Source organism: Bos javanicus, chromosome 23 (assembly GCF_032452875.1).
Source record: "Bos javanicus breed banteng chromosome 23, ARS-OSU_banteng_1.0, whole genome shotgun sequence".
Lineage (NCBI taxonomy): Eukaryota > Metazoa > Chordata > Mammalia > Artiodactyla > Bovidae > Bos > Bos javanicus.
The window spans coordinates 40893739-40921215 of NC_083890.1; the positions used below are offsets into that span (position 1 = coordinate 40893739).

General features: G+C 43.5%; 1 protein-coding gene across 20 annotated transcripts in view; it reads left to right on the forward strand.

Annotated features, from left to right (window-relative positions):
• ATXN1 (ataxin 1) overlaps positions 1-27477 on the forward strand; it is a 421040-nt gene that overhangs the window by 110094 nt on the left and 283469 nt on the right. The window contains exon 4 of one of the 20 annotated variants that reach the window (XM_061398802.1): positions 1884-2046. The exons of the other annotated variants lie outside the window; for them this stretch is intronic. The gene's annotated coding sequence lies outside the window, so the exon portion shown is untranslated. The remainder of the gene's footprint in view (positions 1-1883; positions 2047-27477) is intronic. 20 annotated transcript variants of the gene reach the window in all.

Consider the following 27477-nt stretch of genomic DNA (forward strand, 5'->3'; position numbering starts at 1 on the left):
GAAGTTAATGAAATAATTCTACCTTTTGATTCTTGCTTCTCTGAATTTATGGTGTGCCCTTGGCAAGTCATCATTGGCAGGGGGCTCACTGGACTAACCGCTGTGAAGAAAAGGGTGCAGGCACCTGGGGTTGCTCCTTCCTTCTGTTTGGTGACACAGCCCTTTGGACAAGCAGGCTTTGCAGTTCCGGCTCGTGATTTATTCCCTTGCAGCATTAAAGAAAACATGGCGTAGTGCTCTATGAATATAACATTAGAATAAACGAGATAGGTTGCTTTTGAATTCTTGTCGTCTATTTTTCTCTTGGGGATCTAACTTCTTCTTTCTCTATGCCCGCTGTTGCTTTGTCATGGGTTTTCTGCCAGCCCTTTAACCCCTCAGAGCCCCAAACTTTGTTTCACGTTGAATGGAATTTATGATTTCTCTTTCTTACTCAGTATCCCTTATTCTGAAGCAGAGCTGTGAATGACACGTTAAATGATGTTCACATGTCACTCTTGTTAGCAGCTGGCTCGCTGTCAGCCTCAGAGTGGTGCATTATTTGGGTTTCATAACAGCATTTTTTTTTCCTCTTACAAATGTTAAATTATGAAGTGCAGGAAACCACACGAATGTGGCAGAATGAAAAAATGCAAACACAGTGTTATCTGGAGATGCCAGTTTTATGATTTTCCTGGTGACCATCTCCTCCCTGCAGTCGATGTACAAAGCCTCTCTACCTGTTCAGTGGTGGCCTTGTAGCCCCGTCTCCATCTTCTGTTATGCCTTGTTCTGAACAGAGAGATTGGTTTAAGATGATTGCATGGGGCTGTCTCTTTCTATCGAAGTCCTTCCTGACCGCCAAGCCTGGCTCACACTCACAAAGTCTGCCCTGAATCCTCAGGACCTAATGACTGGCTTCTCCTTATGAACTCCTGTACCAATGACAGCCTGCATCTTAAAAAAAAAAAATTAAAAAAATCCTTGGCTGTGCACCACTTTGTGCATTGTAGACTTGAGGACAGGAATCAGGTCATAGCCCTGTGGTTCTCAAAGGTGGTCCAGGCCCAGCACCCCCTCCAGCAGAATCGCTGGGACGTGTGTATTAAAGCTGCAGATTTAGCAACACTGGGCTCGATGAGTCACAATTTCTGAGGGTGCTAAGCCCAGGAAACTCCTCACAGAGAGCTCTTCCGCACTGAGGTGTGCGAGTAACTCTCTGAGGCTACTTCTTCATCCTCTTCTTGGTCTCCTTGCCCACAGCAGAGGGTCCAGATCTGAGCACAATTTAATGTGCCCAGGAAATACTTCCTTGTTGATCTGAGCAGTGTCAAACCATGAGGGTTACAATCGCTCTTCTATCTCCCGACCTTATGAGGATGTGGAGTCAGCGTATTCTCTGAACCCCTGAGAAACCCCTTTTTGTATCTAAATGTGTGAAATGTTCCCCTAGGTCAGCGGCTCCTTTAGAAACCTTCTGGTTATGTCTCTTGCTGTGTTACCATTGACTCTTGACTGTTCCCTGGTAATGGCAGGAGCCCTAAGCCCACGTCTAGCAGAGCAGAAACATTAGCTGTGGGCGCAGGACTCGATGGAGCCCACGGGGGGAAGGATGGGAGGATGGCGCGGTGCTGTGGTGATTTGGATGCTGTATCCTTGGCTCCCAGGGCCTCCTCGGCTGCCTGTGGCCGTTCATTTAATGCTGTTACTTTCAGCTGTTAGCCTTGCAGGTTGTCCATTTGGGTGGCAGGAGAGTGGTCCCATTGCTGGAAGGGAAAAAGCTGAGCTGCAGTGGACATGCGTCAAAGCCCCCGCAGTGGTGGTGGCAGATTCAGGATCTGACTCTCACGTTGACAGATGGCCATGGTGATGCTTGGCCCTCTCCTTCCCTCTTCCACATCCAGCCCGGCTTTGGATGATCCAGAAGAGATGTGGTGTTTGCTTCTGGTGCGTCTCCCGAAGGGCTTTGCTGGAGGATCCACAACCGGCAGAACACCTGACAGCTAGTTCAAGCCAAAAACTAAACCGAAGGACTCGCAGAAGCCTGGCTGGCCGAGGAGGGAACAAGTAGGGGAATCAGGAAATTTATTAGCTGCCGGGGTAACCACTGCCCCAGACGCTTTCTGCAGCCTTTCTTTTGACTCTTGCTTTGTCTCTGTTTTTTTCTTAGCACAGTTGCGCCAAAGCTGAATTAAGCTTGTGTTAAGAGCACATTTGAGCCTGGTGACAGGAAAGCATCTTCTTCCTGGTCTCCACCTAACCTCATCTGCTGGGGGTTTGGTAAGCAGAGAGTGGACCAGAGTAGATGGGGCTTTTTATCAGATTCTCAGCTAAGGGAAGGAAAGAAATGCATGGGTTTCCAAAGCGGTGTTAAGGGCAAAAGAGTCTTTTTAATATGTGCATCGTGGAGAACTGACTCGATTTTCCTCTGTGTGACTTCTTCCAGATATAAGTTACTGATATAAGCATCTTCGAGCCTTTGTTAAAGGCTTTAAGCGATAACCGGGGAGAAAATTAAAGAAATGATAAAGTGTGTGATTTTCACGAAATACCAGGTGCTGGCATTGCTGTTTGGGAGGTCTTTAGCGGTGCCTGGAATATTTCCTTTTAAGTAGCTGTCCACAGTTTGAAAAGAGAAAGAACTGCTTTTAAAGGAGATCTGTCTAGTTAGAAACTATGTCACTTGTGCTGTTTAGCACAGGCAGCCTTGAGAATTGCAGGGGTTCTGAATGGCCACCTAGGCCCTGCTTCTGGAAAGCCGATGGAAGAAAAGAGCAAGCTCAGCAGCCTCCTTGAAGACTATGGTCGGAGAGCTCTCCGAATACATTCTAGTTCAGAGGAGTTAGTTACCTTCCACGTCCCTGAGACGCTGGGCGGTAAAGCAGCACCAAGCATGCCTTGGGTGAGATGTGTTACAGCTCGCTCTTCTCCTGATACCATCACGGGCTAATAATTACATCAGCCCTTCAGAGCGGCTGTGTGGTTTGGTCTAACTGTGAGTGAAACCACACCAGTTCAGGAAACGCAGTGAATTGTCTTGTAATAGGCGTCATCAAAGCCCACATTGATTGCCGTGAAAGGTACCCTTCCTTGGTGACAGTTTGAGAGCTTTGAAGGGAGGTGTTTGCTCTGCCTCAAAAGAAGTTAGAATTAACAGCCGCATTTGCACACTGTTGGAGTGAAAACTGAAACTCACCCATGTTGGTTCCTGCACACGCGCGCCCTGAAGGCTTCACTGCTTCGTGGCATCATTATCAGCTCCGCTCAAATGACTAACACTGTTCCCCTTTCTCCGCAGAGTTTAAGGTCACTGGCTTCTGACTTCCTCCCAGATGGCTCTGATTTGAATATTCCAAAGGTGTCTTCACCTTGAGGCTAAACGTGTACCTTCACTCTCCTGTCTCCCTTTATGGGTTCCTTGTTTAGAGAAACAAGGTCACCAGCCAGCTAGTCACCGAGGCTGGTCACCTCCTCCTCTTCCTGTATGTCATCTCTTGACCACATGTAGTTTTTGCCTCTTAAATAGATTTCAGACTATCCACTCTTCTCCTTTCCTCACCCAAGTTCTCTTTCAGGCTGTTAGCATCACTTGCCTGGACGAGGGCAGCTACTTCCAGAGAGTAGTCTGCCTTTTTTTTTTTTTTTAAAGGTTTATTTTACTTTTTAGCTGTGCTGGGTCTTTGTTGCTGTGCATGGACTTTCTCCAGTTGCTGTGAGCAGGGGCTACTCTCTGGTTGCCATGCATGGACTTATTGCAGTGGCTTTTCTTGTGCTGCAGCACAGGCTCTAGGCACTCAGGCTTCGGTAGTTGCAGCGTGTGGACTCAGTAGTTGGGGTGGGTGGGCCTAGTCGCTCCATAGCATGTGGGATCTTCCCAGACCAGGGATTAAACCAATGTCCCTTGCATGGCAAGGCGGATTCTTAACCACTGGACCACCAGGAGAGCCCCCAAAGAGTATTCTTGCCTCCAGTCTTTCCTTTCTCTATCCCATTCATCCTACTATTTTGAAAATTACCTTCTTAAAGAAAAGGATCTGATTGAATTATTCCTGAAAACCCTTGACAGTGTGTGGAAGTACAGAAGACTGTTTCTAATACAATGTTAAGTGTAAAATTCATAATTCAAAATTGCATACACGTATTGGTCACAAAGTCATGATGGGAATGGGTGCCTGTCAGCAAAGAGTAGACGTGAATAAAGCAAACAGGAAAGATGTTTGCAGCGTGAGAGTGATCGGTACTTCTTTTTTTAAAAATATTTCTCTTGGTATTTTTCATAGTAATGAATGAATAGGATGAAATGCAAGGAAAAATTTAAAGCGTTTTCATTAGCTTTTTTCTTCTCTATGAGATAAAGTGAATTTCGTCGCATGATATTTGAGACCCCCTAGGAACTCGTTATCAGCTTAGTGTTTAAACCTCATCTGCCACCCCTCGCATCTCTCCACACACTTCCTTCTACTCTGAACATACTGTGTATTTTAATAATCATGCCTTTCTTCACGTTGATTCTTCGGTGTGAGATTCTGTTTCTGTACCCAGTGGACTCCTCTTTCATTGAGGCCAAATAGAAATGTCCCCTTTTCCTGCTCTATGTACTGCAATTCTTTGTTTACAAAGTTATCTCTGTGGGTGGCTCATGACGGCAGAGATTGGTTTATTTTAAACCTTGTATTCCAAGTATTAAGCCCATTCTGCCACATAATTTAGCTCCGTACATATTTATGGAAGGTGAGAAGAAAGGAAAGAATTCATTTATGAATATACAAGTAATCCTTCAGGGGAGATGTAACATTTTTCAGATAAGCTCAGTGCTAATTACCTTGTTATAGAAATGATATAAAGGAAATGTTTTGGTTAAATAGTTTTTACAAAAGTTGTTGGATTCAGCATCAGACCATTTTCACTAAAGAAATAGGGTGGATCTTTGGTATTTGAAAATTCTAACATCAGGGAGGATCATGTCAGCTTCTCAGTAGCCATATCAGTGAAGTTACTAGAAATTGCTTTAAAAAAAAAAACTGTATTATGTCATGAAAAATCATATCAGCCAAATCATAAATCCAAAGAAATAACACATCCAGTGCTGGCAACGTAGTATGAATAGGTGGTATTTTTTCCTAAGGGAATTTAAAAAGTCAAGAGTGGATAGCAGGAAAGCATTGATGTAACGTTTTCGATTCTGAAAGGCTATTCTGCTCTGGAAATATACTTGTTACTATTTTTTCATTTCTAAGAATTCTATTTGGTTAAAATATCAAAGGAGAAAAAAATATCTTGGCTTAAATAGAATGAAAAGTCATCTTCAAAATTAATTTGGCATCCTCAAAATTTCCTTTTCAAATGGGGGAGTAGGATGGTTTTTTTAGTGTCACGTGTTAAAAATGCCACTAAAAACATCATCGTTGGCACTTGTTTGCAAGGAATTCAGAATGGGATTTGTTGGAGATGAATGTGTGAGGCATGTTACACATTTTTTAAAGAATATTTTGTCATTGGGGTAAGAATGTTTAATACTGTATATTATTTTATAACATATCATTTTTCCTATTAATGTTTTAGTTAGAGTCAGTAAGCTGGGAATAGAGAATTTCAATTTGAGGTTTGCCAGGTTTTTTTTAAAAAAAGGAACCAAAATATTTTTATTAATATTGAATAAGTGATATAGCTGTCTACATAAAAGTCCAAGAGGATCTAGAGACAAACTATTAGAATTAACGAGTTCTTCAGCAAGACTGAGGTTTGCCAGTTTTTTTTTTTTCTTTGCATGCTATTCTTACCCAGCTTTCAGTTTTCTTGTGTATAAAATTACGCCAGAAGTTGAGCCATCGTTAGATGAGCAGATTTTAAGAAATTGGCCAGTCAACAACACTGACTACTGATGAGATGCGTTAAATACCACATCGCTTCTCAGCCTTGCATGTGAGTTGATCTTGGCTTGCCACAGTGAAGAACCTTTGCTGAATTTTCCTCTTTTCCTGTCCTGTGCCTCGCGTTCATGTGAAAGCCAGACCCTTCGGCTCTCTAGAAGATGCGTTAAGAAATAGACCAGGGCTTAGGTGGATGAATGCACACTGTTAGTTATCCTCTGCTGCACTGTCCGCGGGGCTGCGGCCTTGCCCGGTGACTGCTCCAGTTCATTTAGCAGGAGGTACTGACTGTCGAATTGCCCTTTTGTGAGAGCCAGTCCTCGAAAGCATCCTAACTACCTCATGACAAAACCTCCAGCAGGCAATAGACATCTGTAAGTTTCATTACAGCTTCAGATGCTACTCGGGGTAGTAGGTGCTTATCTTGAACTGCCCTCTGCAGACCACGTATGTGGGTCCATGGGCTGATCCTATGGCTGTAGTTCCTGGAGGCTGTTTAGTGTTGGTGAGTGCACGCAGAGGAGTCTGCAAGCTAGAGGAGCCCAATTAGGAAGTCCTTTCCTGAGACTTTAAGGATCTGAATGCAGAATAGGACACCTTGATGGATCTAAAGTTTTAAAACCCAGCCCTGAGAGAACTGATTATGGTCCTTAGAGGTTTTTTAAAATAGGACATAATAAATTGCTATAATGCTATTGGAAAACAATGTCACGCAGCATAAGAGCATAGGTTCTTGAGGCAAACTTCCCGAGTCTGAATGCAAACCTGCCCCTAACTAGCTCTGTCATGTTTACCAAGTTACTTAACCTTCTTGGGTCTTGGTTCATCCATCCATGGACTAGGAGAAATTAAGCAGCATCTATCACTTGTGAGAATGAAATGAAAAGTTAAAGCTGTAACAAAATGTTAGCTGTTATTGTCCTGCCAGGCTTCGTTGGTGGCTCAGTGGTACAGAATCTGCTTGCCAATGCAGGAGATGCGGGTTCGATCCTTGCGTGGGGAACATCTCCTGGAGAAGGAAATGGCAACCCTCTTCAGTCTTCTTGCCTGGAGAATTCCATGGACAGAGTGGCCTGGAGGGCTACAGTCCATGGGGTCACAAAGAGTTGGAGATGACTTAGTGACTCAACAACAATGTTATCATGTTACTGTCATGGTATTCAGTTGGACTGGTCCTCATTTGGTAATCAAACTTTTCCAACCTTTGCCTTCCTTCAAACTGAGTTTATGAATTTACAGTCAGTTATGGAGGGGGAAACTATGAGTGAGTTCAGTTAGGGAAGGTGAGGAAATGCTGTGAGAAAACAGAGAAGTGAGAGGCTTGGTCTCCTTGCTGGCGGTGACGATCTGGAGAAGGCGTTCTGAGCCCAGCATGGAAACAAGCTAGGATCCCACGTGGCAGAGGTGAGAAGGGATGGGCATTGGGTGCCGAAGGAACCCCAGGGACTGGTTTGGGTCCAGGGTAAGGTGTGTGAGGTGGAATAATGAGAGCTTGGGAGGAAGGAGACTGATTTAATAACGATGATGATGATACTAATTAATGTGAATTACTGATTGCATAGCCACCTTACACCAGCCTGTGCAATTGGTGCTTTATATAAATTAGCTCTGATTGCAATTCCCTGCAACGTAGGTATCCCCATTTTACAGACGAACTATTGAATTACTCTCATATTAAGGTCAGAATATTTTCTGAAGTGGTGGAGAGCCACTGAAGGTTTGGGGATGGGAGAGGGTTGTGATCAGACTTAGCCGAGATTTACTTATCTGCTGTTAGACTCGAATTTTCTCAAAATTAAAGACATAATTTACATCTCCCTGTGTTGCTTGTGAGCAATAGCACTAACACTTTAAAATGGTGGATATTCCATAAATACTGGTTGACTCTCTTTAAAAGCTTCCTCAGCAAAACCTGGGAGACATATTTTGTACATTTTCCCCTTTAAGGAGAAAATTAATTTAAGAATACTTTATATATCAATTTCTTTGTGTGTGTACCTATTTCATCTCATCTGATCCTCACACACACACACACACACACACACACAATGAAGGACAATGGTGTGACTTTTACATTCAAATGATATGTTATTATAAAGGATGAGGTTATTGGTGTTGAAGGGTATCACATGGGCTTATAGGAATAAAGCTAGGATTCCAACCCTGGTCTCTCCCCAAACCCCTGCCTGTACCCTGCCATCACCCCCTACCTCTTTCGAACACTTCTGATTTCCAATCTCCACTCGGGTGGTTTCTTCCACTGGTTTAAGGGCACTTGGCTTGCACTCTGCTGCTTTGAGAGAAACTAGAGCACTCCAAGGACCTAATCTACTTGGTTGGAGTTGATGAGAAAGGGATTATTTTCAACTGTCTTCAGGACCAGCATCCTTTTTCAACGATACTGCTGGCAGGTGGCCATTTCTGGGAGGTCATCAAATTAGCCACTTGTGTAAGGGCCTTGTGCCCTGTGCTGGGCGGTCATGTAGACAGAACTTGCTCTCCATTGTAAAATAGAGTTTGAGAGTGAGTACATTGCAGGAACGCTAAATGCTTTGTTTCTTCTGCCTGATTGAAACCAAATTTATGATACTAAAAAACACTTAGTAATGGGCACAGAGCGGCATTCGCTTCCAAATCTGTCTGAAACTTGGAGTGACATTTAGTGAAAGGGGAAGTTCAATTCTGATCATCAAAGGTCACGGCCAGTGAACCTACAAGCGCATATTGTGCAAATTCAACCCAAATCCGTATTTATTAACTTGACAAATTTTGGAGTGCTTTTCTGCTCTATGAAATTGAGTAAGAGCCTGCAAAAGATCAGATCTGCTTAATGCACTTAAATCAGGACTTCTGAATGCTTAGCTTCCGTGCCGGTGCCGATGTTCAGAGGCTTAGCTCAGCTGTGGCTGTCCCCTTCTTTGCAGGAGTGGACGTTTCTCCGTTTCCTGGTGAGTATCCACACTGGCCTCATCCCTTCCCTTGCCTGTCCTGCCCTCATCCACGTGAGAGAGTCAGGGAACCAACAGCACTGTCTCCTGGGAGCCCAGCCATCAATCCCGCATGTGTCCTGAATTTTATGTTTAAATATACTATATATAGATATAGATATAGATATAAGGGGCTTCCCGGGTGGCAGTCATGGTAAAGAACCCATCTGCCATGCAAGAGAGAGTTAAGAAAGGTGGGTTTGATTCCTGGGTTGGGAAGATCCCTGGAGGAGGGCATGGCAACCCATTCCAGTATTCATGCCTGCAGAATCCTGTGGACAGAGGAGCCTGGCTACAGTCCATAGCGTTGCACAGAGTTGGACACGACTGAAGCAGCTTAGTGCACACACACACACACACACATATATACATTTAATTGCAGTAAGTATATGTAACATAAAATTGGCCACTTTAACCAATTTTAAGTGTAACAATGCAGTGGTATTAAGTACATTCACAATATTGTGCAGCCATCAGCACTGTTCATTTCCAGAGCTCTTTCATCTTCCCAAAAGAAACTCTGTACCTATTAACCACGAACTCCCTGTTCCTTCCTCTCCCAGCTCCTAGTGCCCTCTACTCTACATTCTGCCTCTGAGTTGGCCGACTTTGGGTACCACTTCTACCTGGAATCATATGATATTTGTCCTTTTGTGTCTGGCCCTTAGGTTAATTTTTAACACAATATTTCAAGCATACTTTTCTGTGTATTTGTTTTCACTATTATATTGTATCAATAATCATCCACAAGATATAATTCTAATTCTGATTTCACAAACTAGGTCCTATGAGAATATGGGTAAAAGAAGATACGGGAAACTGTTTTTCTCATTAGTTCAGTTCAGTTCATTTGCTCAGTCGTGTCCGACTCTTTACGACCCCATGAATCGCAGCACGCCAGGCCTCCCTGTCCATCACCAACTCCCGGACTTCACTCAAACTCACGTCCATCAAGTTGGTGATGCCATCCAGCCATCTCATCCTCTGTTCTCATTCTCCTCCTGCCCCCAATCCCTCCCAGCATCAGAGTCTTTTCCAATGAATCAACTCTTCGGATAAGGTGGCCAAAGTACTGGAGTTTCAGCTTTAGCATCATTCCTTCCAGTGAATACCCAGGACTGATCTCCTTTAGAATGGACTGGTTGGATCTCCTTGCAGTCCAAGGGACTCTCAAGAGTCTTCTCCAACACCACAGTTCAAAAGCATCAATTCTTCAGCACTCAGCTTTCTTCACAGTCCAACTCTCACATCCATACATGACCACTGGAAAAACCATAGCCTTGACTAGATGGACCATTGAAGGCAAAGTAATGCCTCTGCTTTTTAATATGCTATCTATGTTGATCATAACATTCCTTCCAAGGAGTAAGCATCTTTTAATTTCATGGCTGCAATCACCATCTACAGTGATTTTGGAGTCCCCCAAAATAAAGTCTGACACTGTTTCCACTGTTTCCCCATCTATTTCCCATGAAGTGATGGGACCGGATGCCATGATCTTAGTTTTCTGAATGTTGAGTTTTAAGCCAACTTTTTCACTCTCCTCTTTCACTTTCATCAAGAGGCTTTTGAGTTCCTCTTCACTTTCTGCCATAAGGGTGGTGTCATCTGCATATCGGAGGTTATTGATATTTCTCCTGGCAATCTTGATTCCAGCTTGTGCTTCTTCCAGCCCAGCATTTCTCATGTACTCTGCATAGAAGTTAAATAAGCAGGGTGACAATATACAGCCTTGATGTACTCCTTTTCCTATTTGGAACCAGTCTGTTGTTCCATGTCCAGTTCTAACTGTTGCTTCCTGACCTGCATACAAATTTCTCAAGAGGCAGATCAGGTGGTCTGGTATTCCCATCTCTTTCAGAATTTTCCACAGTTTATTGTGATCCACACAGTCAAAGGCTTTGGCATAGTCAATAAAGCAGAAATAGATGCTCTTCTGGAACTCTCTTGCTTTTTCCATGATCCAGTGGATGTTGGCAATTTGATCTCTGGTTCCTCTGCCTTTCCTAAGACCAGCTTGAACATCTGGAAGTTCACAGTCCACGTATTGCTGAAGCCTGGCTTGGAGAATGTTGAGCATTACTTTACTAGCATGTGAGATGAGTGCAATTGTGTGGTAGTTTGAGCATTCTTTGGCATTGCCTTTCTTTGGGATTGGAATGAAAATGGACCTTTTCCAGTCCTGTGGCCACTGCTGAGTTTTCCAAATTTGCTGGCATATTGCATGCAACACTTTCACAGCATCATCTTCCAGGATTTGAAAGAGCTCAACCGGAATTCTATCACCTCCACTAGCTTTGTTCGTAGTGATGCTTTCTAAGGCCCACTTGACTTCACATTCCAGGATGTCTGGCTCTAGGTGAGTGATTACACCATCATGATTATCTTGGTCCTAAAGATGTTTTTTGTACAGTTCTTCAGTGTATTCTTGCCACCTCTTCTTAATATCTTCTGCTTCTGTTAGGTCCATACCATTTCTGTCCTTTATTGAACCCATCTTTGCATGAAATGTTCCCTTGGTATCTCTAATTTTCTTGAAGAGATCTCTAGTCTTTACCATTCTGTTGTTTCCCTCTATTTCTTTGCATTGATCACTGAGGAAGGCTTTCTTATCTCTTCTTGCTATTCTTTGGAACTCTGGATTCAGATGCTTATATCTTTCCTTTTCTCCTTTGCTTTTCGCTTCTCTTCTTCTCACAGCTATTTGTAAGGCCTCCCCACACAGCCATTTTGCTTTTTTGCATTTCTTTTCCATGGGGATGGTCTTGATCCCTGTCTCCTGTACATTGTCACTAACCTCAGTCCATAGTTCATCAGGCGCTCTATCTATCAGATCTAGTCCCTTAAATCTATTTCTCACTTCCACTGTATAATCATAAGGGATTTGATTTAGGTCGTACCTGAATGGTCTCGTGGTTTTCCCTACTTTCTTCAATTTAAGTCTGAATTTGGCAATAAGGAGTTCATGATCTGAGCCACAGCAGAAAATAACATTTCTAAGACAGAATTCTGATTCCTGTTGGGTAGTTAGTTTCACATTCCCTCTTGATTCTTCCTCGCTTTGGTTTTAGCCCCCTTTTGGCTTAAATTCTTTGCAGAATTTCCTCAAGCAGGCTTGCATTTCTGTAGTACCTACTAAGAAGAGTTCAGAATCTTTTAGATTCCATCTTTTGACGGACGTGCCTTTTCTTCTTCTTTTGGGCGATTTTTAAATGAATCATTCTGTCTACCTGCCTCTGTCAAACAACAAGCAGAAACATGTGAATCACACTGCTGTTGGAAAATTGGTGAATCATTGCCTTCCACTTGCGGTGATAATTACGCAAAGTAGAAGCATTCCTTTTTGCATAGAGGCAGAAGCAGTGTCATTTTACTGCAGCGATGAGATTATAGTAGAGGTGAACATAATTCTTCTTCTATTTACATCTTTAATGAGCCGCAATTAAAAGTAGTGAGTTGGCGTGGCGGAGCGATTGTGTTATTTTCAGATTTCTATTCTAGCCACCACTGCTGATCTCAGCGACACTCCACTGGCACCCTGGAGCTCTGAGAGCCTGAATAAAGAAAGCCCGGAAGGGGCTAATCTACTTCCTGAAAGTTAATGGAACAGGAATGACCTTCTGCTGGCCTAAGGTGGACATTTGCCTCAAATCCCAGAAGCCTGTGATTCTCGAATCTTCTTTCAGGGTACATGTTTTTCTTATGGTGAAAAAGAGCTCTATGGATTGATTTCATGTTGAGGTGCTCAGAGTTTTTCTCTGTTCTCATTTTCTCCAGCCATAAATAAGATGCAATAGAGGACTCTCCCTGCCCTGGGTTCCCAGTGCGGGGCGGTGGCAAACACCATGTATTGTAAACTGTCCTTTTCCCAGCTTCGCTTGAGCCCCAACCTAAGCTCGTTGACTTCAGGGGCGCCGTTCCAACCCACGTTGTCCACATGTAATTGTAACCTCTGTGTTTAGCTACACGGTGACTCTGGTCCAAGGTGCTCTCTCAGGTACCTTTAGGTGAGTTTCCAGACTGTAGGCATGGCTGCCTAATCCATTACTGTGGACGGCAGGTTTTCCTGCCACGGTAGTAAAGCTGCATACTGGAATTCACTTAGCAGCTTGTCTAAAACACACTGTGTAAACATTTTTCCCGTGGCCACCTGAACTCAGCAAAAATGTGTGCTAAAGTATTTACGATACACTTGATGCTCAAGAGGGCTGTAGTGAACTATGTAGATCTTGGCCTCTGACAGGCATCCCCACCCTGAGTTGCTCAAATACACGTGAGTGTGTTACAGACCAGGCACAGCCATCTGCAGGCTAATGCCACTTCAACTTCATAGCCTCTCACTTGTACAGATCCCTTCTAAGGCCCAGTGTCGAATTTTATGCAGATAATTTTGTGAACTCTTTGTTTAAGGACCCACTCCTGTCCCTATTCACTGCTCTGTCCCTTATCTAACTTTATCAGCTTCAGACCCCAAACACTGGATCCACCTCTGATTAGGAATATGTATACACGTGCCTGTCTATGTGCATGTGATCAGTTGTATCAGACTCTTTGCGACCCCAGAAACTGCAGCCAGCCAGGCTTCTCTGTCCATGGAACTTTCCAGACAAGAATACTGGAGTTGGTTTCCATTTCCTGCTCCAGGGGATCTTCCCAACCCAGCAAGATCAAAGCCACATCTCCTGCATTGGCAGGTGGATCCTTCACCAGTGATCCACCGGGGAAGCCCAGAGTTCTGTGTGCATGAGTGTGCCTGTGTGTATATTAATTACATATATTCACTTCTCCTTCATACTAGGATATGAAATTACCCTGAATCTGCCAGGCCACACAGTAGGACATTGAAGAGGCCAGGCATAGCCTGTAGTGTCTTCACCAATTGTTTCCAGGGAAATTTATATCTTGGGCACTTAGCAAATAATAATGCACTTAACTGATAGGAGCTGGTTCCTAAGTTTCCCGAACGATGACTAACTGTTATGATTCACAGATTCCTGGGAATCTCCCTCCCCGCAGCTTGCCATTTGCCTGGAGCATGTACAGTATATCAGAGTTTCTTAGGAGTTTAGTAAAACTGAACTATATCCCTTCTTCTCTTATCCCCAAGCCACCTAAAGAAAAATTAATTTAATGGCTATTTTGCAAGTTGTTTTTTTTCCTAGCTTGACATGGTTAGTTGAAGGTAAATTATTCTCCCTACTAAGCAGTTTCTTTTTCCAGGTAACTTTGATTTGAGAAGCAGCTGTTGATTTCTAGTGTGCTAAATGCGTTTCTTTCTTTGAATTCTTTTATTGTTCCCAGTCGGTTGTTAGGAGTAAAAAAGCTAATTTAGTTTAGATTATTTTTTTAGTGCCTCTGGCATTCAAAGTATGACATTTCCTGCTGAACTAGCATTGTGATGGCCTTAGAGAAAAAGACCCCAACAAAATATAACCCATTTAAAAAAAAAAAAAAAGAAAGAATTAAGTATTGTGTTGGCCAAAAAAATTCTTTGGATTTTTTTAATGGAGAAACCCAAATGAACTTTTTGGCCAACCCAAATCTGTCTGTAAAAAAGGTTTTAAATCAGTTCATGATATTATTGATTAGCCATTTAACTTGCTTATTAGTCAGAAATCTTAGGGAGATGTGATGTCATGGACTGCTACGAGTGAACGGCAGTTGGTGTGATGCAGAGCAGGGTGACCATGGAGTAGAAACAGCCAAATATATTTAGTCCTCCCAGAGCAAGGAGGCCTGTTTCAGTGGCCTGCTTGACAACACAGTTTATCTTCATGACTTAGCAATCTCTGAGTCTGGGAAGGGCTGGGAATGGAAGCAGTGAGCAGGCAGGGTGCTGCAGAGTTGGAAACTAGATTGCTTTGGGAGGAGGGGACTGGTCACAGAGTCCAGGTCTCGGTTCTGGCTCAGTTCTTGCCCCTACTTTTGTGACTTTTGGAAAATGACTAACCTCTCCAAAACAGTCTCCTCCTCTATAGGGTGCAGGTCAGTAGGAGCCTGGATAGTTTTGGGAGGTTGCCTTGGCCTGGGACATTCTGTATCAGAAGATTAAGAGAGACATGAGATGTCACAGAGGAAGTCTCTGTGAAGCAGGTGGAAGCGAAGCAGGTGGCGGGCAGGCAGAAACGAAGAGGGCGGTCTAGCACATGGAGTGGAAATACTCTCTGTGTAAATTCAGGTGGATGTCTCTCTGCACAGGCAGGACAACTGAATACTGCTGGGGTTAGGGATGAGACCTGGGGTAACTTACACCTGGGAAACGCCTCTCAAGGAATGGTATTTCTCTTGCACAGGAGGTGCCCCTTCCCCTTCCCCCAGCACGAGGGGCTGGGCTTTGTCCTGTGCGCAGTGCTGGGCTGGCTTCCATGCCACCTTCTCCCTTTTTCTTCAGTCTTTATCTTCAGGATGCTTCTGGAGATGTTTGGGGGCCCTCGTAGATCCTTTTTCTTATTCCAAAGCCTTCTTACAATTCCTTTCTCTGGAGATTCAGGAGTATTTATTTATCTTACCACTGTCCTCCTTAAATAGTCAGATACTATTGTACTTGTTTTCGCCCAAACTCACACATGGGAATGAGCTTTTGTAATCAGCAGTGTAGGTTGAGTCTGAAATACCTGAATCCTTGCCAAGCTGCTGCTTAGTTGTTCAGTTAACACTTACTGAGCTTCTGTCACGTCCTCATTTTCTGGGCTGTGTGTAAGAATAGCTCCTTTTCTCAAGAGTTTAGTAATCAAGTGGTGGAGACCAATGCAAATGGGCGCACGAGCGACAGAGTAACAGTAATAACAGTCATGCTGTTGAAAGCGTAGACACTTTCTGAGTGCTTACCATGTACCCAAAGTACTGTGCTAAGCACGTTGCATGCCCTAAGTCTGTATGTCTGCATACATACACACATTAAAGATAAATGTTTAATTCTTACAACGACTCTCTGATATAGGTATTGCTGTTATCTGCCTTCTGCTGGTGAAAAAACTGTGGCCGGGAAAGGAGAAGTAAATTGCCCAAAGTTATACATTAAGCATGAGTTGGATGATTGTGTTGTTTTGTTTGTGTTTATAATTTTATTTATTGATTTTGGCTGTGCTGGCTCTTCATTGCTGAGCAGTCTTTCTCTAGTTGCGGCTGTTTTCTAGTTGCGGTGTGCACACTTCTCCTTGCAGTGACTTCTTTGGGGCTGTAGAACACGCGGGCTCAGCAGTTGTGGTATGTGGGCTTAGCTGCCCTGCAGCATCTGGTATCTTAGTTCCTGGACTAGGCACCAAACCCATGTCCCCTGCATTGGCAAGTGGATTCTTCACCAGTGGATCACCAGGGAAGTCCCTGGATTAATGTTTTCGCTATAGAAACATCTATGTCAGTGGGAAGTAAGAGCTAAGTCTATTGCTTGTGTGGATGCGAGTGCTAGAGAGGGTTCCTTTAGATGGGATTAAGGGAGAGGGTGGTTTAAACTGTGTTTTATAGGAGGAAAGAGTCCTGATGGTGTGATGTGGAGGACAAAGGGGCCTTTGATGCTGGAGATGATTGCTTGTGAGGATCGGAGATCCAGAAGCTGGACAACAAATCGGTTTGTTTAGTTGGACTGAAGGACCTCCCTCCCTATGACGACAGCTGGGTGATCCGAATTCAGTGAGCAAAGAGTTACTTTGTGGGCTGTGGTGCAGGCATTGCCGGAATCAGTAGCAGGTCAGCACCTTATGAAGTCTCTCCAGGGTGTAAAGACATGTTTTCAACAGAAATGTGTTAGGTCTACAAAGCAAATCAAGTGCAAGCCTTAATGCCCTGCCCTTAGGAGATTTCACCTTGGGTTCTCTCCACCAGATGACATGAGCTTCACACTCTAGCTCTGAGCTGTCACCATCTTCACTTCAGTTTCCATTAATTAGCTTCGAGTCTTAGGTCTGTAATCACTTGGAGCTGTTCAGGAGCCTTGCTCCAGCCCCTCCTGGACAGCGGGAGATATTTGCCTTTTCCGACATATCTGTCTTGCCCTGGCAGCCACTGTGACACTCTGGTCAGGCAGGTGCCTCTGGGGGAGGGGTGTGTAGCAGCATCTGTGGGCAAACGCAGGACACAGTGGCAACCCCCGAGGGCTCCAGATGGTCGGCACTGGGTAAGAGATTTAAACTTGGGCAAGACCTGGAAGCAAATGGGCGACCTGGATTTGTGGGTGCTTGGGGAAAAAAATAAAATGAGGAACTGTAGCTGTAGTAGGTCATGTTTGTTTCCCAGGTTTTCCCCTCCTAAACTGGAAAAAGGAAAAAAAAAAAAAAGCAGTGGAAGGAATTTCCCTAGGCTTGTCAATGGCTGGTTTGTTTGTCTAATTAATTAATGAACTAATTACTTTGCTTATAATCCTCCTTGTTTGGAAAAGATTTATGGCTGTGCCTTAAATCTCTTAAATCTATCAAACAAGAAAATCTTATGAAGTGGCCAGGTTAGCAAGCTATCTATGCCTCTTGTTAAGTGTGTCTTCATAACAAAAACATTTAATAAGAAATTCAATGTCAATGTGCGTGCTTGCTAAATAGCTTCAACCGTGTCTGACTCTTGCAACCCCATGGACTGCAGCCCGCCAGGCTCCTCTGTCTATGGGATTCTCCAGGCAGGAATACTGGAGTGGATTGTCATGCCCTCCTCCAGGGGATCTTCCCAACCCAGGGATCGAACCCAGGTGTCTTGCCTTGGCAGGTGGATTCTTTACCACTAGCGCCACCTGGGAAGATATTCTAAAACTGAGTGCCCTAGGTATTGGCAGTTCTCATCTATTTTCCATTTTTAAAAAATAGGCTTTTCCTTTAAACTTCAGATTGTCTAGCAGTTTCCCATTTTCTGGTTTCTGTTGAGGCTGGTGTTTGTGAAACTGTAGTGCTGACATGGTAACTCTTGGGTTTTGTTTTCCTGAAAGCCCCTCTTGCCTTTTGGAGCGCTGTGAATGGGACCCTTAACTGCCTCCTCCACCCCCGCTACCCGGGTTTTATTATCTGCTCTTGCTGTGTTTTGTTGCTTGGCTTCTTGGAAGCTTAAGCAGTTCTGGGTCATTGACAAAAATCTTGCCTGTAGGAATTCAGCTCAGAAGAAATTCAAGAGAGCAAAGACTCAGTGTCTTCCCCCTAATCTCATGGAAATAAGAGTGTAAACTAGCATTTACCTTCTGCCTTTTCAGGCATGTTGCCACATGTGTCCTTGTCACAGCCATATGTGTGCCTGTGGCTGTATTGACAGAGGAGCAGATTTTGCCGGCCACGCTGGCTGGGTGACGAGACGCTCACTCCCTCTCTCGCTGTCCCAGGATGCTTCCAGCCTGCAGGGCACAGGCCAGGGGCTGGGCGTTCCTTAAGGAGACAGTGAGGGGGGCTGAGTGAATGAGGCAAAGCTACTCCTTGTCGAAGGCTTCCCTGGTGGCTCAGATGGTAAAGAATCTGCCTGCGATGCAGGAGACCCGAGTTCGATCCCTGGAGAAGGAAATGGCAACCCACTCCAGTATTCTTGCCTGGGAAATCCCATGGATGGAGGAGCCTGGCAGGCTACAGTCCATGGAGTTGCACAGAGTCGGACACGACTGAGCAGCCAACACTTACTTATTCCTTTTCGACCAAAGAAAACAGAAGAGGAAGGAACTTTATCCTTTGCTGGGTACAACCCTAGGAGCATGACCTACAACCTCTATTTAAACCCAAACCCCACCCCCACCCCACCCCAGGAGGTGAGCTTTACTGCTTGTTTCACAGATGATAGAAGACCATTCATCACGCTCATGCTCAGTTGCTTCAGTCGTGTCCGACTCTTTGTGACCCCATGGACTGCAGCCCACCACGCTCCTCTGTCCATGGGATTCTCCAGGCAAGAATACTGGAGTGGGTTGCCACGCCCTCCTCCAGGGGATCTTCCCAACCAGGGCTCGAGCTGGTGTCTCCTATATCTGCTGCATTGATGGGCGAGTTCTTTACCGCTGGAGACACCTGAGAAGACCGGGGTTAGGGAATCAGATTAATAGCTGCCCCCTGAGATATAGAATAAGGACTCGAAACCAGCGCTGTCTGAGGTTAAACTCACACTCTTCTTTCAAGCATTAGAGCTTCTCCTCTCTTCCTCTTTCCTTCTGATGTCCTGTGTGCTCAGTCATGTCAGCCTGCAACCCCAGGGACTATATATAGCCCACCAGGCTCCTCTGTCCATGCAATTCTCCAGGAAGGAATACTGGAGTGGGTTTCCATTTGTTTTTACTTATTTGATGGAGAACTGAAGAATTGTTCAGGAGACAGATAGGGAAAATAAGTCAAGGTAGCTGAAACGAAACTGTTGTTGACTGACCTTTCTAACGCAAGTCTGTGGCTGAGAAGAGAGGTATACAGTCAATCACCTTGGGATTTCAGAGCGCTGATTTTAATCATAATAATAATTGAGAACTAAGGAGAGGAGGGTCCTATGAAATGTGGATCATGAAACCAAGAGTCTGACTGAGGAGTGGTGAGGTAGAAATCCAGTTAAGATGTTAATGGAAAGTCCAGCGAGACCCCCAGAGATGTGGGACAGATGATTTTAACTCTGGACTGATGTGAGATGTGGACTTGTGAGCCCTATGTGATCTGAGTAATTTGAATCATTTCCAGAGCTGACCAGAGTATGGCACCAATTATCCAGGGGTCTCAAGTGGCAAATACGGGTGCCACCGAGTGGGACAGGTAGCGAGATGTGCACCCAGGACTGACCAGCTGTAGCCATCTTTCTGTATACCTTCTGAAGTGTTATGGTCATGATACCGGCAGAGTTTGCACCATTGGATATGCAGGGCACTGGAAAGAAGCCTGGCTTGGGGGTCCATGAGCGAGACGGGAATTCAAATCCAGCCTGCATTTGTTAGTGACCACGAGACCCTGGGCACACCGCTTCCATCTCTCAGCAGTGAACCTGGGATAATAATCGTGTTTCATATGACTGCTTCTGCCGCACTGAGCAGTGTCCAGCACAGAAGTTATTATCATCATCCAGGAGCATATGTTATCATCTAAGAGCAACTAAGAGCACAGTGGTCTTTTTTTTTTTTTTTTTTTTGCCGTCATAAAGGCTATGGGCTTCCTTGGTGGCTCAGACAGTGAGGAATCTGCCTTCAGTGCAGGAGATGTGGGTTCGATCCCTGGGTTGGGAAGTTCCCCTGGAGAAGGGAGTGGCTACACGCTCCAGTATTCTTGCCTAGAAAATTCAATAGACAGAGGAGCCTGAGGGTTGCAAAGTCCATGGGGTTGCAAAGAGTCAGACACAACTGAACTAACGCTAACTAACTAAAGGCTATGGTATACCAATGAAAGGCTCCCTCAGAAGTCAGCAAGAGAAATCCTTGACATTTCTGCGACAACAAAAATGCAGATTAGCAAAGATGCAAATTACCTCTTCATGCACTTTGGGCGGACATATAAGCCATTTACATAATGAAACCTCTCTATTGTTATTTCTGTGAAAAGCCATATTTCTGAGTATCAATCTGACCATTTTGTATTTAGAATCATTCTGTGAACAGACCCCTTTTATTGACTTGTCTTCTTAATATCTTCTGACAAGTATCATTATCTTCTTACTTCCTATTCTAGTGTTTCTAATTTCGTGAACTCCTTGAATGTTAGTTTACTACCTAAGCAGCTCATTTTAAATAATGCATTATTTTAATGTCAGCGTTTAGGAGGTAAGATCACTGCTTGTTTTCTCCGGTGCAGATTTACAGATGAGCATAAAATGCTCTGGTCAGCATGGTGCTTGGAGAGAGAGGCTCTCTACCTTTATGTATTGAAGTGACTGCTTCTCTCAGCTTTTTTCTAATGAATCCCTTGTGAGTCACCCTACTCCGCACTTCAGCACATGTTTGTGTGCACATTTGGCCCACACGGTCCTGTACTCACTTGGGCCCTTGAGTTTCTTTATCTGTATGTGAGATATGGGCTTCCTTGGTGGCTCAGTGGTAAAGAATCTGCCTGCAATGCAAGAGATGTGAGTTCGATATCTGAGTTGGGAAGATCTGGAGGAGGAAATGGCAACCCACTTCAGTATTCTTGCCTGGAAAATTCCATGGACAGAGGATCCTGGTGGGCTACAGTCCATGGGATGGCAAATACTTGGACACTGAGTCTTTGCTCAGCTGTGACGTAGCAACTGAGCACATACACATACACGTGAGGTATACTGTTACGTGATAAGACTGCTTCTTTAAGTCAGCCTCACCACTTTAACTCAACAACAGAGTGACTTGTGTCCTTTCCTGGGGAGAACTCCCCCTGGGGGCATATGATTGTCTCCTGTTTGGCTCTGACGCCCAGCAAGCCCGTCACAAAATACAGAGGGGCCCAAATGCTTACTGAAGGAATGAATGAGTGAGAAAGACCTGGTGAAACACCCAGAGCCTCTTGATGAAGGTGAAAGAGGAGAGTGAAAAAGTTGGCTTAAAACTCAACATTCAGAAAACTAAGATCATGGCATCTGGTGCCATCACTTCATGGCAAATAGATGGGGAAATAGTGGAAACAGTGACAGACTTTATTTTTTGGGGCTCCAAAATCACTGCAGATGGTGACTGCAGCCATGAAATTAAAAGACGCTTGCTCCTTGGAAGAAAAGTTATTGACCAACCTAGACAGCATATTAAAAAGCACAGACAGTACTTTGCCAACAAAGGTCCATCTAGTCAAAGCTATGTTTTTTCCAGTAGTCATGTATGGATGTGAGAGTTGGACTATAAAGAAGGCTGGCTGAGCACTGAAGAATTGATGCTTTTGAACTGTGGTGTTGGAGAAGACTCTTAGAGTCCCTTGGCCTGCAAGGAGATCCAACTAGTCCATCCTAAAGGAAATCAGTCCTGAATATTCATTGGAAGGACTGATGCTGAAGCTGAAACTCCAATACTTTGGCCACCTGATATGAAGAACTGACTCATTGGTAAAGACCCTGATGCTGGGAAAAGATTGAAGGCGGGAGGAGAAGGGGATGACAGAGGATGAGATGGTTGGAGGCATCACCAACTCAATGGACATGAGTTTGAGTTAACTCCGGGAGTTGGTGATGGACAGGGAGGCCTGGCGTGCTGCAGTCCATGAGGTTGCAAAGAATCGGCCACGTCTGAGTGACTGAACTGAACTGAACTGCAACACCCATAGTTGGAAGGAAGTTGCCCCAGTAAGAGGAGTGCTAAGATCCAGTCTAGGTCTGTGATTCTGTCCACAGACCCATGGCTTATTGGACGGGAAAAACATGGCAGACAGCCTCCCAGAAGCTTTCTCATTGTCACCTTAAAAATATCTAATAAATGGTCAGGACTTAAAAAAATGAATTCCTCTTTCCACTAGAGGGTTATAGAGGTTCTAAGCAGGCAATGTTGATCAACTTTTCAAAAAATTGGGTTTTTATTTTTAAGAAATTTGTCCTGCTTTTCTGTTTGTTTTTGAAATCTGGTTTTACTAATTAGTTCTCTTTTTATTGCCTCATTAGAGGCAGCTTCAGAGAAACGAAGGATTTTGATAAGAACACAAGGATGTCTCGTGGACTTTAGTAAAGGGTGTGGCAGATGGGCCTTCAGTGCTGGAAAACAAAACAAACAAACAAAACCACCAAATTACCCACCCACAGTGTGTCTGGGGTTTGAATCATATAGTATGAACAGGACTGCTCCCACCTGTGTGTTTAGGCAGTTTTCAGAAAAACAGATACTGAACAGTCCTGTGTGTGTGTCTGTACTGCAGTTGTACCAAAAGTGTGTGTTTGTGTCTCTGTCTTCGCTTGTACTGCTGTTGAAGACTTTGTGATCATTAGTGCTAATATTGCTGGAGGAGAAGAATTAATTAAGATGTCTATGGTTCTGTTGTGGTAATTTCTGTTTGCAGGGCTCATTAACATCTTTGCTCAGAATGATCAGTTCTTTTCTGGTTGGAATATGCTAAAATCACCCAAAATGTAGAGTCATTCATCAGCCTGTTCTTGTTTCTTCTTCACCTTCCTTCAAGGAGTTGATCTTCCCCAGATGCTGTGTGGTCCAGAGGAGCTGAGTGGTGGCATCTGTCCCTTTTGAGTTAGAAGATTTGTTGGGAGAGGATCTTGGACTTAGATGTTGGGTGATGTTGATTCAGTGGTTCAAGAAGCAGATGAAACAGATGACACATATACACTCTTGAGCATGTGTGCATGCTGAGTTGTGCATTCAGTCGTGTCTGACTCTTTGCGACCCCATGGACTATAGCCTGCCAGGCTCCTCTGTCCATGGGATTCTCCAGGCAAGAGTATTGAAATGGGTAGCATTTCCTTCTCCAGCTAATGTCATAAATGTTTTTAATTGCTCACTCTGTATCACGCATCCTGCTAGCTGCTGGGGAAAATGCACACAGGACTCACTTTCTGCCTTCTTTGAGGTTAGAGCCTTGCAGAGAAGACAGAAAAAATGGGATTTGTGAAGACTGTTAGGAAAGAGGAAGTCCGTGTGCCAACCCAAATTCCTGTCCTTCCATGGGGTCAAGTTTGCATCAGGGGCGGCTGGTCATTTGCCTCTCAGTGATTATTGGAGCATTTGTGTGCCTGGAATGCTGGTTCTAAAGAGGAAAGCATCAGAAGGCATCCCTGTTGTTTTTCAGTCACTCGATCGTGTTCAACTCTTTGCGACCCCATGGACTGCAGCATGCCAGGCTTCCCTGTCCTTCACCATCTCCCGCAGTTTGTTCCAACTGATATCCATTGAGTTGGTGATGCCATTCAACCATCTCACCCTCTGTCACCCCCTTCTCCTCCTGCCCTCAAATCTTTCCCAGCATTTGGGTCTTTTCCAATGAGTCGGCTCTTCACATCAGGTGGTCAGAATATTCAAGCTTCAGCATCACTATGTTCATTCCAAATCTGTTCTTTCATGGCCAGAATGCTCACTCAGTCAGTGACTGGATTACTTAAGTGCTCAGTGGTTTTTTTTTTTTTTTTTGGAGAGAGGGAAGCTGCTAATTTTACCACCTACTAGTGTTCTGATGGCTCCATGATAAAACGGTTCTACACTGAACCCCATCTGTCTCTCTCCTGGGCCCACGTCTTAGTCATATTTTTGTCCCAAACGTCTGGCGGGATGCCTGGCATTTAGTAGGTCTTCAGTAAATATTTGCTGAATAAGTGTGTGTAAATTGAAAAATCGCCTACTATTACTAACTCTCTGCATGTGATGCCTGCCTTGCCTTCCCAGAAAGATTGTGGGCTTCTGAGCAGGAACACTGTGAGTCACACACTGTGTTTTTGACTCAGTGCCTTGTAAGTGACAGGCCATGCTAAATCCTCAGGGCCCTCAAGAATGCCCGGTTGTTGGGGATCTTGGAAGATTCTGAGAGCAAAGATGGAAAAAACAGATATAGGTTATTGCCCAGCCATACACTAAAAAGGGCTTCACAGGTAGCCCTAGTGGTAAGGAGCCCAGCTGCCAGTGCAGAAGGCGTAAGAGACATGGGTTTGATCTCCACGTCGGGCAGGTCCCCTGGAGGAGGGCATGGCAACCCACTCCGATATTATTGCTTGGAGAATCTCATGGACAGAGGAGCCTGGTGGGTTGCAGTCCACAGCATCATAGAGTTGAACACGACTGAAGCGACAGCACACACGTACGCACATTAAAAATGTAATCTGTGAGAAATAGACACAGAAAACAAACTTAGGGTTACCAAAGCGGAAAGTGTGGGGAGCGATAAATTTGGAATTTGGAGTTGACAGATACAGGCTACTATATATAAAAGCGATAAACAACGGGGACCTACGTATAGCACAGGAAACTGTACTCAATATCTTGTAATAACCTATATTGGAAACAAATCTGGAAAAGAATATATATAGCATATGATATATAACGGAGTCACTTTGCTGTACACCTGAAAGATCGTATATCAACTATACTTCAATAAAAAATGTAATTACAAAAATCATCTCAAGGTAAAAAAATGTGATCTGCGCCGTTTACCCCTTTTAGACTTATGGACAGAAATTAGTACTCATTTCTTTCCCCCTCAGGGGTGGATAGGATTCTCTTCTCCGCGTCTGCTGTAATCACAGCTGCCTTCATTATAGAACCCCAGAGAAGTGAATTAAGGTGAACTTTGCAAGAAGGAAGAGATACAGCTCACTTGATGGATGTGGGGGTGAGAGTGGGAAGGTTGTTCTAGGCATAAAGATGGCATCGAAAAAAGGCTGGGCTGTTTTTCCACTTCCAGTCATCGTTGACAGTTTTTATTGTTTAACATTTCTCATGGTGTCCTCTGAACCTCAGGGCTGTTCAAAAACAAGCATGGCATGGTAGAGATTATGTCAAATGATAAGAGGGGCATCGTATGATCAGTGACAGAAACAAAGGTTGAAGCTGCGGTGTGATGAGAATTTAAACATACAGAAAGTCAGAAAATTCAGGAGTTAGAGTTAAACTGCAGGCGTGACTCAGTCCCCTCGGGCATATGGTAGTAGCGTTTTCTGAATCGTGGCATATTCTGTTAAATTTAAGCCCTTGTTTTTGCAAAATTGTCGTGTCAAGGTTGCAATGTGAGCAGTAACTTTAGACTCTCACGATTTTTTTTTTAAACCTTCTTCTCACCCACAGTATATGCTGTTGTAACATTTGTGCACTGGAATTCGGTATTGTTTATGAAAATTAAAGAAAGGGATGCAGTGCCCAATCTATGGTGCACAATCCCTATGACTTTATGCAAAAAGAACTCCTATCTTTGCTTGAATATGACCTGATCCTGAAACAAAACACAGCCACCTTCACTTCTCATGGGTAGTAAAATACTCACAAGATAAAATTTGCCATCGTAACCATTTTGGAGCGTAAGGGTCATTGACATTAAGTGCATTCATAGTGTTCTGCCACCATCACCATCGTCCATCTCTGGAACTCTTTTCGTTTTGCAAAACTGAAATTCTGTACCCGTTAAACCGTAACTCCACATTTGCGCCTCCCTCCGCCCCTGGCAACTGCCGTTCTACTTTTGTCTCTATGAATCTGACTGCTCTAGGTATCTAATATATGTGGAATCATACAGTATTCATCCTTTGGTGACTGGCTTATTTCGCTTAGTTGATATACTTTTTAACCACAGCTTTAAGATATGACTCACATACCATAAGTGCATCCCTATAAAGTATACAACTCTATAGTTTTTAGTATATTCATAACTGATAAATTTCTGAAGAGAGTAAATTCAGTACTTTTTTCCTTATTGCACACTTTTTCTTTTTTAAATCTGGTCAGTCCAGTTATAAAAATGCCATGGAATAAAGGCAACTTTATTTAATAAAGGGTTAGGGACAAATATCTAGATGACGCTTAGTTTGGTTCAGATTAATTCACATAACCAAAATATTTTTGTAAGCATGTTTGTTTTCCTTGAAACATCTTCATTTTGCATCCTGGCATCAGCAATATGTGATTATTTATTATTGTTTCTGAGGGGATATTATTTGCTTGCAAAGTTGATTATAATGAGTGAGCCAGAAATTCAACAGAACTGAAATTTCTTGAAGTCTAGATTTGTTCAAAGACCAGTTTTGAACTGACTGAGGCTGAAGATGGAACAGGCACTTGAGTTATTTGAGGTCTGGAATCCCCTGTGGCAAAGAGGATATTTTGGTCTAAGTTAGAAAAATGGCATTTCATACTTATCTACTTCTGGTGGGAGTGTTAATTGGTGCAAACATTTAGGAAAACAGTTAAGCATTATCCAGTGAAGATGGGTGTGTGTGTGTGTGTGTGTGTGTGTGTGTGTGTGTATATATATATATACATATACATATCTAGTGATGAGGCAGTTTTCCTTTTAAGTCTCTTCCCAAGGAAATCTTTGGTACACATGAATCAGAAAACATGTATGCTGTCCACTACAGCTCTTCAGATATTAATAATGGTTTACAAAATAAATGCAAACCACCCAAATGTTTATCAAAGCAGAACAGCAAATTATAATAAGATCAAATAATAGAATATGCAGCAGTGAAAATGAAATGATTTAAAATGAGACAGAGTGATACAAATAAATCTCGACAACCTGATATTAAGCAAAAAAAAAAAATGGTTGCAGAAAAATTCTTACAGCATCAATGAATCTGTTTATAAAGTTTCAAAAATATCCATAACTTACATAAAGTAGAATTTCACCCAGAGACGGTTCAGAAAAGACTAAAAGCCTCAAAGGACGTATATTAAAATTCTTCTGTGGGAGAGTATATATGTGGAAATGAAAACTACCAGCTCTTTTTGCCATTTAAATGCTCCTATGAAATTTCCAAGTACCCTGCATAATAACTCTTTGAAACACCACATACACGCCACACTAGCAGACAAAAAGCCAACAGAACGATGGCTGAGTAAAAAACAAATCATGCATAAAGAATATTGTTATTTAAAAATTTTTGCATTCCTGAAATAGAATGTTCAGAGAGAAGCTTTTCTTGAATGAAGTCAGATTAAAGGATATAACTAAAAATAGAGCTGCAATTTTTAATAAATGAAAATTAGTCCAGATCCTAATCAGTACTTCCTGCGTTCAATACTAATTTTGTCACTGTGGTACTTTAGTGAACGTGGGCTGTGTCTATTCTCACAGCCTTTGAACTCTGTTGTCTGCTTATTGCTGTGAACATCACCATCATCA